The sequence below is a fragment of the Balaenoptera ricei genome, chromosome 6 (assembly GCF_028023285.1).
Source record: "Balaenoptera ricei isolate mBalRic1 chromosome 6, mBalRic1.hap2, whole genome shotgun sequence".
Taxonomy (NCBI): domain Eukaryota; kingdom Metazoa; phylum Chordata; class Mammalia; order Artiodactyla; family Balaenopteridae; genus Balaenoptera; species Balaenoptera ricei.
This window is the reverse complement of record NC_082644.1, coordinates 28,553,811-28,566,150: the sequence shown is the minus strand read 5'-3', so window position 1 is coordinate 28,566,150 and position 12,340 is coordinate 28,553,811.

Sequence of the window (12,340 nt, the reverse complement as noted above, 5' to 3'; positions counted from 1 at the left end):
ACATTTTTCACAGAAACAGAACAAACAATTCTAAAATTTGTATGGAACCACAAAAGGCCCTGAAAATCTTGAGAAAGAAGAAGAAAGCTAGAAAATGCATGCTCCCTGATTTCAAACTATATTTCAAAGCTATAGTAATCAAAACAGTATAGTATTGGTATAAAGGGAGACACATATCAATGAAAAAGATAGAGAGCCCAGAAATAAACCCATTCATATATGGTCAATGAATTTACAACAAAGGAGCCAAGAGCATACAATAGATAAAGGACAGTCTCTTCATTAAATGGTGTTAGGAAAACTGGACAGCCACATACAAAAAATGAAACTGGACCAGTATCTTACACCATACACAAATTCAACTCAAAATGGATTAAAGACTTGAATGTAAGACCTGAAACCATAAAAACTCCTAGAATAAAACATAGGCAGTAAGCTCCTTAACATCAATCTTGTCAATGATTTTTGTTTTTTCTTTTTGGGATTTGACACCAAAAGCAAAGGCAACTAAAGCAAAAATAAACAAGTGGAAGTACATCAAACTAAATAGTTTCTGCACAGCAAAGGAAACCATCAATAGAGTGAAAAGGCAACCTAGTGAATAGGAGAAAATATTTGCAAATCATCTATCCAATAAGGGGTTAATATCCAAAGCATGTAAAGAATTCATACAACTCAAAAACAAACAAAAAAATTCCAATTAAAAAATAAGCAGAGGATCTGAAAAGACATTGTCCAGAGACGATATACAATTGGTTAACAGGTACACAAAAAGATGCTCAACATCATTAGTCATCAAGAAATTGCAAATCAAAACCACAATGAGGTATCACCTTATACCTGTTAGAATGGCTATTATCAAAAGCGAAGAAATAATAAGTGTTAGCAAGGATAGGGAGAAAAGGGAAACTTTGTGCACTGCTTGTGGGAATGTAAATTTGTGTAGCCATTATGGAAAACAGCATGGAGTTTCCTCAAAAATTAAAAATAGAACTACCATATAATTCAGCAATTCCACTTCTGGGTATTTAGCCAAAGAAAATAAAAATGCTAACTTGAAAAGATATATGCAACCCTATGTTCATTGCAGCCTTATTTACAATAGCCGAACTATGGAAACAACCAAAATGTCCAGTGATGAATAAATGGATAAAGAAAATGTGAGGTATATATATATATATATATAATGGAATATTATTCAGTCATAAAGAAGAATAAAATCTTGCCACTTGTGACAGCATGGATAGACCTTGAGGGTGTTATGCTAAGCAAAATAAGTCACACACAGAAAAACAAATACTGTATGATCTCACATATATGGAATAATGAAAACAAACAAAACAGACTCACAGATACAGGGAACAGTTTGGTGGTTGCTGGAAGTGGGGCGTGAGGAAGGTGGGCAAAAAGGCTGGAGGTAGTCAAAACATACAAACTTCCAGTTATAAAATAAATATTATAAACCATGTGGATGTAATGTAAAACACGGCAACTCTAGGTAAAAATACTGTACTGCATATTTGAAAGTTTCTAAGAGAATAGATCTTAAACGTTCTTATCACAAGAAAAAAATTGTAACAATATATGATGGTGGATGTTAACTAGACTTATTGTGGTCGTAATTTTGCAACATATAGAAATATTGAATCATTATGTTGTCCACTTGAAACTAATATAATGTTGTATGTCAGTTATACCTCAGCTTAAGAAAAATAAAAAGTGCTACAAATAAATATAAATAAATAAATGTATACAATAACTGCCTTCAAAATGAGATGTTTAATATAAATGTTTAAAAAATGTAGATCTGTATAATGAAACCTACAAAACTCTGATGAAAACAATTAAACAAGTGGTAAAAAAAAAAAAAGTACAGAGGCATATTATTTTCATGGATTGGAAGACTCAATATGGTAAAATATTAATTCTTCCCAAATTGATCTGTAGGTTTAAATGCAATTCCTATCAACTCCCAACAGGTTTTTTTTTTGTCACAATAGACAAGCTTATTCTAAAATTTATATCAAAAGTTAAAGGAAGAAAGATGGCAGCAAAATGATGGTCTAGGAAGTTTCAAACTCTCGTTTCCCTACAGAAACATTCAAAACAAAAACTAATCAGAAGCTTCTAAACCAACTCTGTAAGAGCTCTGGAAAATCATCAAAGGTTTCCACAGCCAAGCAAATGCCCAATTGGAGAAAATCATCTCCAAAGAGATAGAAAAGTTTTGTGGCCATTTACCTACTCTTGTTCCACTCCTCCCAACATAACAGTGGTCTTAGTCTTGAGCCAGCAGCAGCCTGGTTTCCAGTTCTCCAATTCCAACTGGTTGGAGCAGAGTAGACCTTATTTACAAATTATTGTGTACCACTATTCCAACCTGTCAGGGGGAAAACCGAAAGCCTGAAAGCCTGAAGCAAGATGCTCTTGTCTGTTTTGCATAACACAGAACACAGAAAAATGGCAGGTGCTACTTGTAAAGCTACAAGGCAACTGTAATTGAACAGATGCCTGGGTCAAGAGATTCTGGGTGGAGAAATATAATAGACCATTTAAAGCCCAAGGTAGAAGCTGGAAGTGAGACTATATGGGAAATTAGGACTTTCAAAGCAGCCTGTATGCAGGGGAATTTAGAAAGCCACACGCAGGACCAGGCATGACATGCTCAGAAAAGTCCTGAGAAGACCTCAAGCTTTCACCTCAGGCTAATCCCTAGGCTCAGAGCAAGCCTAGCTAAGTGGTGAACAAGGACCCCAGCACAGAGCCAATCTGCCGTAATTGGTGGTGGCTGTTCCCTCTTTTTACATGTTTTTATTTATTATTTCAGCTCCTAGACTTCAAGGAAATCTCCATCAGAAAAAAAGCTGGGGGGCTGGAGTCAAGGTGGCAGAGTAGGAGGATGCAGAGTTGGCGTCTCCTCACAACTAGGACACCTACCAGGTGTTGGTGGGGGACCTCGGACACCTAAGAGGACTGGAGGAACCCCTGAGTGACCCAGTAGGACATGGAGGGAGGGAAGGGGAAGGAGAAGTGGAGGCCAGATGGGACTGGTGCCCCTGAGGGGCAGCTGGAGGAGGGGAGGGATTCCCATGCACAGAGGGGCCCATTCACAACGAGGGGAACGACAGGGACAGGGAGAGACCCTCAGGGGATTGGAGGACCAGAAGGAAATGCGGCCTGCATTTCCCCCGACCCAGTGGGCCTCGGGGAGCCTGCAGATCCCAGGCCTGATGCTCCACACGACAAGGCCCCTTCTGGTCGCACTGAGCCTAGGCCCAGCACACCCCACCCCACACACCCAGGGCCTTTTCCTTTCCCATGTTAGGGAAGTTTTCAACTATAATCTCTGCAATATTTTCTCAGACCCTTTCCTTTTCTCTTCTTCTTCTGGGACCAGTATAATTAGAATGTTGGTACGTTTCGTGTTGTCCCAGATGTCTCTGAGATTGTCTTCAATTCTTTTCATCCTTTTTTCTTTATTCTGCTCCTCAGGAGTTATTTCCACCATTTTGTCTTCCAGATCACTTATTCGTTCTTCTGCCTCAGTTATTCTGTTACTGATTCCTTCTAGTGTATTTTTCACTTCAGTTATTGTGTTGTTCATCTCTGTTTGTTTGTTCTTTAGTTCTTCTAGATCTTTGTTGAACATTTCTTGTATCTTCTCAATCCATACCTCTAGTCTATTTCCACGATTCTGGATCATCTTTACTATCATTACTCTGAATTCTTTTTCAGGTAGATTGCCTATTTCCTCTTCATTTATTTGGTCTTGTAAATTTTTACCTTGCTCCATCATCTGTGACATATTTTGTTGCTGTCACTTTTTTTTTTTTTTAATGAGTGGGATTTTGTTCCTCTGTTATTGATTGTTTGGCCTGAGGCTTCCAACACTGGAGTTTGTAAGCTGTTGGGTAGAGCTGGGTCTTGGTGCTGAGATGAGGACCTCTGGGAGACCGCACTCTGATGAATATTCCACGGGGTCTGAGCTTCTCTGTTAGTCCAGTGGTTTGGACTCAGAGCTCCCACTGCAGGAGCTTTGGCCTGACCCCCGGCTCGTGAACAAAGATCCCACCTTTGTGGTTCTTTTGTGAATAAGGACACTCCAAACCTAAAAGGTCATTATTTTCTGCTGGGTTCTGCCTCCACTGGGTTCCACCTCTGCTGGGTTCTGCTGGAGCAAACTATCTTTTAATAGTTTTGGTGAATTTAGCATATGACTTCAATTCCTCTCCATTCCCCAAACACAGACTCACTCCCTCTGCTCATCTCTAGAGAAGTCTGCAGACCTTTTGTGCTGCCCATCATGTCTGGCCCCACCCCCTGTCCCTTTGGACTCACCACACCACACATGGGCCCATGCTCCAGGAACCTAGGGTGGCCTGCTCTCGGCTCCTTTTGTTTTAACTTGCATCAGATGTCAGAGGATGGTGCTTTTGGTTGCCTTACAACTCTCTTGGGGGGTGCTTCCTTGTCTCATTTCATTTAATCTTTACAATAAGCCCACAAGTTTAGAAATCACTTGATTGCAAGTGACCACAGTCTCATGCACACTATCTGAAGCCAAAAGCAGAGGGGTTTCCTAGGAGACAAAGTGACAGAGCTAGCCTCCCCATGCTTGGAGTAGCAGAATGATGTCTCAGACCTAAAGGTACCCTCTCTGTACCTTCAGAGCTGCCTGAAGCACCATCTCTACTTCTCAGAGCAGCTGTCACATCCTCCTGGTTCCACGTGTTCCCTTTACTTGCTCATGACCCCAGCAGGACAGTCCCTAAAATGCAGCCTTCACTCCAGGAGTTCCCTAACCTTCTGGTTCTGACCATCTCGGTCCTGGTATCTCTGGTTCTTGATTTTGGTGTCTCTAATGTGTTCAGCCCAAATAAGGTCACACTTCCTCTGAATACATGTGCCCTGATCAAGTCATCTGTGTCTGGAGTCGAGGGAGAAGTGTTTCATGTTAAGAATAGGGAATGTGTTAGTGACAGCTGAATTTTCTAAGGAATGAGAAGCACCAAGAGGTAAGTGTGTAGGAGGAAAATATAAGTTCTGTTCAGCCAGTGAGGTAGATAGTGCATTTATTCTTAGTTTATAGGTACAGAAACAGACTTAGAAGGTTCAGTAGCCAACCCAAAGCCACGACACAATGGCTTAGCCTTCATAGAGACCAAGAATGTATGTGTATACGTGTGATTTAGGGAAATGGAGATTTAGGTGTGTTTAGTGTACAATACATATATATGATATATATCTATATATGTATTCTATCTCTAAGGCTTTCTTTGGTCTACCTGGATATGCAGATAGGCAGAAGGGCTCAGGGGCTGCAGAGAACTGAGTGCTGCATGCAAGTACAGGGAGAGAATTTCATGGATATGTTTCTTCTGGAAGGGGAAGTATGTTCAATGCATTTGACATTGGCCGATTGCATGTGGTTCTAGAAAGGAAAACAGGCTGGACAGCATAGTGACTATGAGCCTGGGTTTGAAGCCTGATACTGCCCTGGGCCAGCTCTGTGACTTCAGAAAAAAATACCTAATGTCTGTGTGTGCATCTATTTCCTCAAGTGAGCATGAGTAACATAATGCCTAGACCACAAAGATTGTTAATGCAGACTAAACAAAGTAATATTTGCAAAGTACTTAGAACCTTGCCCAGCACATAGTAAGCACCATAAGTGTATGCTGAAGAAAACCAGAGCAAAAGATATCTTTCCTTCTCTCTTTGTCTCAGGAGAGATTCATCTTCTCTTTCTGTCTCATTTAATGTTTGAAGTTCATCCTACAATCTTACAAATAACTTTTTAACCTGACTCCCTCTTCCTAGTCACAATAACCCTTTGATTTAACATTCTTACTGGGAACTATAATAGAAAACGTTTTTGCATTGGGATAGGTATATTATTTTTCGTGTACTACCTCTTTATTACATTTTGTTTCTATTATTCAGAAGTCAACATGAGTAGACTGAGAAAGAAAGTTCTTGTCTACTATCCAAAAGTAGCTTAGAACTGAATTATGTTCCATGTCTAGTTAACATCTCAATAACTCAATAACCTTATTAAGCCAATCTTTTGTTTTTTTTTGTTTTGTTTTGTTTTGTTTTTAAACATCTTTATTGGAGTATAATTGTTTTCATTGTTGTGTTAGTTGCTGTTGTATAACAAAACGAATCAGCTATACTTATACATATATCCCCATATATCCTCCCTCTTGTGTCTCCTTCCCACCCTTCCTATCCCACCCCTCTATGTGGTCACAAAGCACGGAGCTGATCTCCCTGTGCTATGCAGCTGTTTCCCACTAGCTATGTATTTTACGTTTCGTAGTGTATATAAGTCCATGCCACGCTCTCACTTCGTCCCAGCTTACCCTTCCCACTCCCCGTGTCCTCAAGTCCATTCTCTACGTCTGCATCTTTATTCCTGTCCTGCTCCTAGGTTGTTCAGAACCATTTTTTTTTAAATTAGATTCCATATATATGTGTTAGCATACGGTATTTGTTTTTCTCCTTCTGACTTACTTCACTCTGTATGACAGACTCTAGGTCCATACACCTCACTATAAATAACTCAATTTCATTTCTTTTTATGGCTGAATAATATTCCATTGTATATATGTGCCACATCTTCTTTATCCATTCATCTGTCGATGGACACTTAGGATGCTTCCATGTCCTGGCTATTGTAAATAGAGCTGCAGTGAACACTGTGGTACATGAATCTTTTTGAATTATGGTTTTCTCAGGGTATATGCCCAGCAGTGGGATTGCTGAGTCGTATGGTAGTTCTATTTTTAGTTTTGTTTTTTTTAACATCTTTATCGGAGTATAATTGCTTTACAATGGTGTGTTAGTTTCTGCTTTATAACAAAGTGAATCAGTTATACATAAACATATGTTCCCATATCTCTTCCCTCTTGCGTCTCCCTCCCTCCCACCCTCCCTATCCCACCCCTCTAGATGGTCACAAACCACCTAGCTGATCTCCCTGTGCTCTGCGGCTACTTCCCACTAGCTATCTGTTTTACGTTTGGTAGTGTATATATGTCCATGCCACTCTCTCACTTTGTCACAGCTTACCCTTCCCCCTCCCCATATCCTCATGTCCGTGCTCTAGTAGGTCTGTGTCTTTATTCAAGTCTTACCCCTAGGTTCTTCATGACCTTTTTTTTTTTTTCTTAGAATCCATATATATGTGTTAGCATACGGTACTTGTTTTTCTCTTTCTGACTTACTTCACTCTGTATGACAGACTCTAGGTCCATCCACCTGACCACAAATAACTCAATTTCGTTTCTTTTTATGGCTGAGTAATATTCCATTGTGTATATGTACCACATCTTCTTTGTCCATTCATCTGTTGATGGACACTTAGGTTGCTTCCATGTCCTGGCTATTGTAAATAGAGCTGCAATGAACATTTTGGTACATGACCCTTTTTGAAATGTGGTTTTCTCAGGGTATATGCCCAGTAGTGGGATTGCTGGGTCGTATGGTAGTTCTATTTGTAGTTTTTTAAGGAACCTCCATACTGTTCTCCATAGTGGTGTATCAATTTATATTCCCACCAACAGTGCAAGAGGGTTCCCTTTTCTCCACACCCCCTCCACCATTTATTGTTTCTAGATTTTTTGATGATGGCCATTCTGACTGGTGTGAAATGATATCTCATTGTAGTTTTGATATGCATTTCTCTAATGATTAATGATGTTGAGCATTCTTTCATGTGTCTGTTGGCAATCTGTATATCTTCTTTGGAGAAATGTCTATTTAGGTCTTCTGCCCATTTTTGGATTGGGTTGTTTGTTTTTTTGTTATTGAGCTGCATGAGCTGCTTGTAAATTTTGGAGATTAATCCTTTGTCAGTTGCTTCATTTGCAAATATTTTCTCCCATTCTGAGGGTTGTCTTTTGGTCTTGTTTATGGTTTCCTTTGCTGTGCAAAAGCTTTTAACTTTCATTAGGTCCCATTTGTTTATTTGTGTTTTTATTTCCATTTCACTAGGGGCTGGGTCAAAAAGGATCTTGTTGTGATTTATGTCATAGAGTGTTCTGCCTATGTTTTCCTCTAAGAGTTTGATAGTGTCTGGCCTTATATTTAGGTCTTTAATCCATTTTGAGTTTATTTTTGTGTATGGTGTTAGGGAGTGTTGGAATTTCATACTTTTACATGTACCTGTCCAGTTTTCCCAGCACCACTTATTGAAGAGGCTGTCTTTTCTCCACTGTATATGCTTGCCTCCTTTATCAAAGATAAGGTGACCATATGTGCATGGGTTTATCTCTGGGCTTTCTATCCTGTTCCATTGATCTATGTTTCTGTTTTTGTGCCAGTACCATACTGTCTTGATTACTGTAGCTTTGTAGTATAGTCTGAAGTCAGGGAGCCTGATTCCTCCAGCTCCGTTTTTCGTTCTCAAGATTGCTTTGGCTATTCGGGGTCTTTTGTGTTTCCATACAAATTGTGAAATTTTTTGTTCTAGTTCTGTGAAAAATGCCAGTGGTAGTTTGATAGGGATTGCATTGAATCTGTAGATTGCTTTGGGTAGTAGAGTCATTTTCACAATGTTGATTCTTCCAATCCAAGAACATGGTATATCTCTCCATCTATTTGTATCATCTTTAATTTCTTTCAGCAGTGTCTTATAATTTTCTGCATACAGGTCTTTTGCCTCCTTAGGTAGGTTTATTCCTAGATACTTCATTCTTTTTGTTGCAATGGTAAATGGGAGTGATTTCTTAATTTCACTTTCAGATTTTTCATCACTAGTGTATAAGAATGCCAGAGATTTCTGTGCATTAATTTTGTATCCTGCTACTTTACCAAATTCATTGGTTAGCTCTAGTAGTTTTCTGGTAGCATCTTTAGGATTCTCTCTGTATATTATCATGTCATCTGCAAACAGTGACAGCTTTACTTCTTCTTTTCTGATTTGGATTTCTTTTTCTTCTCGGATTGCTGTGGCTAAAACTTCCAAAGCTATGTTGAATAATAGTGGTGAGAGTGGGCAAACTTGTCTTGTTCCTGATCTTAGTGGAAATGGTTTCAGTTTTTCACCATTGAGGACGATGTTGGCTGTGGGTTTGTCATATATGGCCTTTATTATGTTGAGGAAAGTTCCCTCTATGGCTACTTTCTGCAGGGTTTTTATCATAAATGGGTGTTGAATTTTGTCAAAAGCTTTCTCTGCATCTATTGAGATGATCATATGGTTTTTCTCCTTCAATTTGTTAGTATGGTGTATCACGTCGATTGATTTGTGTATATTGAGGAATCCTTGCATTCCTGAAATAAACCCCACTTGATCATGGTGTATGATCCTTTTACTGTGCTGTTGGATTCTGTTTGCTAGTATTTTGCTGAGGATTTTGCATCTATGTTCATCACTGATATTGGCCTGTAGTTTTCTTTCTTTGTGACATCTTTGTCTGGTTTTGGTATTAGGGTGATGGTGGCCTCGTAGAATGAGTTTGGGAGTGTTCCTCCCTATGCTATATTTTGGAAGAATTTGAGAAGGATAGGTGTGAACTCTTCTCTAAATGTTTGATAGAATTTGCCTGTGAAGCCATCTGGTCCTGGGCTTTTGTTTGTTGGAAGATTTTTAATCACAGTTTCAATTTCAGTGCCTGTGATTGGTCTGTTCATATTTTCTATTTCTTCCTGGTTCAGTCTCGGTAGGTTGTGCATTTCTAAGAATTTGTCCATTTCTTCCAGGTTGTCCATTTTGTTGGCATAGAGTTGCTTGTAGTAATCTCTCATGATCCTTTGTATTTCTGCAGTGTCAGTGGTTACTTCTCCTTTTTCATTTCTAATTCTATTGATTTGAGTCTTCTCCCTTTTTCTCTTGATGCGCCTGGCTAATGGTTTATCAATTTTGTTTATCTTCTCAAAGAACCAGCTTTTTGTTTTATTGATCTTTGCTATCGTTTCCTTCATTTCTTTTTCATTTATTTCTGATCTGATCTTTATGATTTCTTTCCTTCTGCTAACTTGGGGTTTTTTTTTTTTTGTTGTTCTTCTTTCTCTAATTGCTTTAGGTGCAAGGTTAGGTTGTTCATTTGAGACGTTTCCTGTTTCTTAAGGTACGATTGTATTGCTATAAACTTCCCATTAGAACTGCTTTTGCTGCATCCCATAGGTTTTGGGCCGTCGTGTCTCCATTGTCATTTGTTTCTAGGTATTTTTTGATTTCCTCTTTGATTTCTTCAGTGATCACTTCGTTATTAAGTAGTGTATTGTTTATCCTCCATTTGTTTGTATTTTTTACAGATCTTTTCCTGTAATTGATATCTAGTCTCATAGCGTTGTGGTCAGAAAAGATACTTGATACGATTTCAATTTTCTTAAATTTACCAAGGCTTGATTTGTGACCCAAGATATGATCTATCCTGGAGAATGTTCCATGAGCACTTGTGAAAAATGTGTATTTTGTTGTTTTTGGATGGAATGTCCTATAAATATCAATTAATTCCATCTTGTTTAATGTATGATTTAAAGCTTGTGTTTCCTTATTTATTTTCATTTTGGATGACCTTTCCATTGGTGAAAGTGGGGTGTTAAAGTCCCCTACTATGATTTTGTTACTGTCGATTTCCCCTTTTATGGCTGTTAGTATTTGCCTTATGTATTGAGGTGCTCCTATGTTGGGTGCATAAATATTTACAATTATTATATCTTCTTCTTGGATCAATCCCTTGATCATTATGTACTGTCCTTCTTTGTCTCTTGTAATAATCTTTATTTTAAAGTCTATTTTGTCTGATATGAGAATTGCTACTCCAGCTTTCTTCTGATTTCCATTTGCATGGGATATCTTTTTCCATCCCCTCACTTTCAGTCTGTATGTGTCCCTAGGTCTGAAGTGGGTCTCTTGTAGACTGCATATATACGGGTTTTGTTTTTGTATCCATTCAGCCAGTCTGTGCCTTTTGGTGGGAGCATTTAAACCATTTACATTTAAGGTAATTATCGATATGTATGTTCCTATTCCCATTTTCTTAATTGTTTTGGGTTTGTTATTGTAGGTGTTTTCCTTCTCTTGTGTTTCTTGCCTAGAGAAGTTCCTTTAACATTTGTTGTAAAGCTGGTTTGGTGGTGCTGAACTCTCTCAGCTTTTGCTTGTCTGTAAAGGTTTTAATTTCTCCATCAAATCTGAAGGAGATACTTGCTGGGTAATCTTGGTTGTAGATTTTTCTCCTTCATCACTTTAAATATGTCCTGCCACTCCCTTCTGACTTGCAGAGTTTCTGCTGAAAAATCAGCTGTTAACCTTATGGGGATTCCCTTGTGTGTTATTTGTTGTTTTTCCGTTGCTGCTTTTAATATGTTTTCTTTGTATTTAATTTTTGATAGTTTGATTAATATGTGTCTTGGCGTGTTTCTCCTTGGATTTATCCTGTTTGGGACTCTCTGTGCTTCCTGGACGTGATTAACTATTTCCTTTCCCATATTAGGGAAGTTTTCAAATATAATCTCTTCAAATATTTTCTCAGTGCCTTTCTTTTTCTCTTCTTCTTCTGGGACCCCTGTAATTCAAATATTGGTGTGTTTAATGTTGTCCCAGAGGTCTCTGAGACTGTCCTCAGTTCTTTGCATTCTTTTTTCTTTATTCTGCTCTGCAGTAGTTATTTCCACTATTTTATCTTCCAGGTCACTTATTTCTTCTTCTGCCTCAGCTATTCTGCTATTGATCCCTTCTAGAGTATTTTAAATTTCATTTATTGTGTTGTTCATCATTGCTTGTTTCCTCTTTAGTCCTTCTAGGTCCTTGTTAAATGTTTCTTACATTTTCTGTATTCTATTTCCAAGATTTTGGATCATCTTTACTATCATTATTCTGAATTCTTTTTCAGGTAGCCTGCCTATGTCCTCTTCATTTGTTAGGTCTGGTGTGTTTTTACCTTGCTCCTCCATCTGCTGTGTGTTTTTCTGTCTTTTCATTTTGCTGATCTTACTGTGTTTGGGGTCTCCTTTTCACAGGTTGCAGGTTCCTAGTTCCCATTGTTTTTGGTGTCTGTCCCCAGTGGCTAAGGTTGATTCAGTGGGTTGTGTAGGTTTCCTGGTGGAGGGGAGTAGTGCCTGTGTTCTGGTGGATGAGGCTGGATCTTGTCTTTCTGGTGGGCAGGTCCACATCTGGTGGTGTTTTGGGGTGTCTGTGGCCTTATTATGGTTTTAGACAGCCTCTCTGCTAATGGATGGGGCTGTGTTCCTGTCTTGCTAGTATTTTGGCATAGGGTGTCCAGCACTGTAGCTTGCTGGTCGTTGAGTGAAGCTGGGTCTTGGTGTTGAGATGGAGATCTCTGGGAGATTTTTGTCATTTGTTATTACGTGGAGCTCTAAGGTCTCT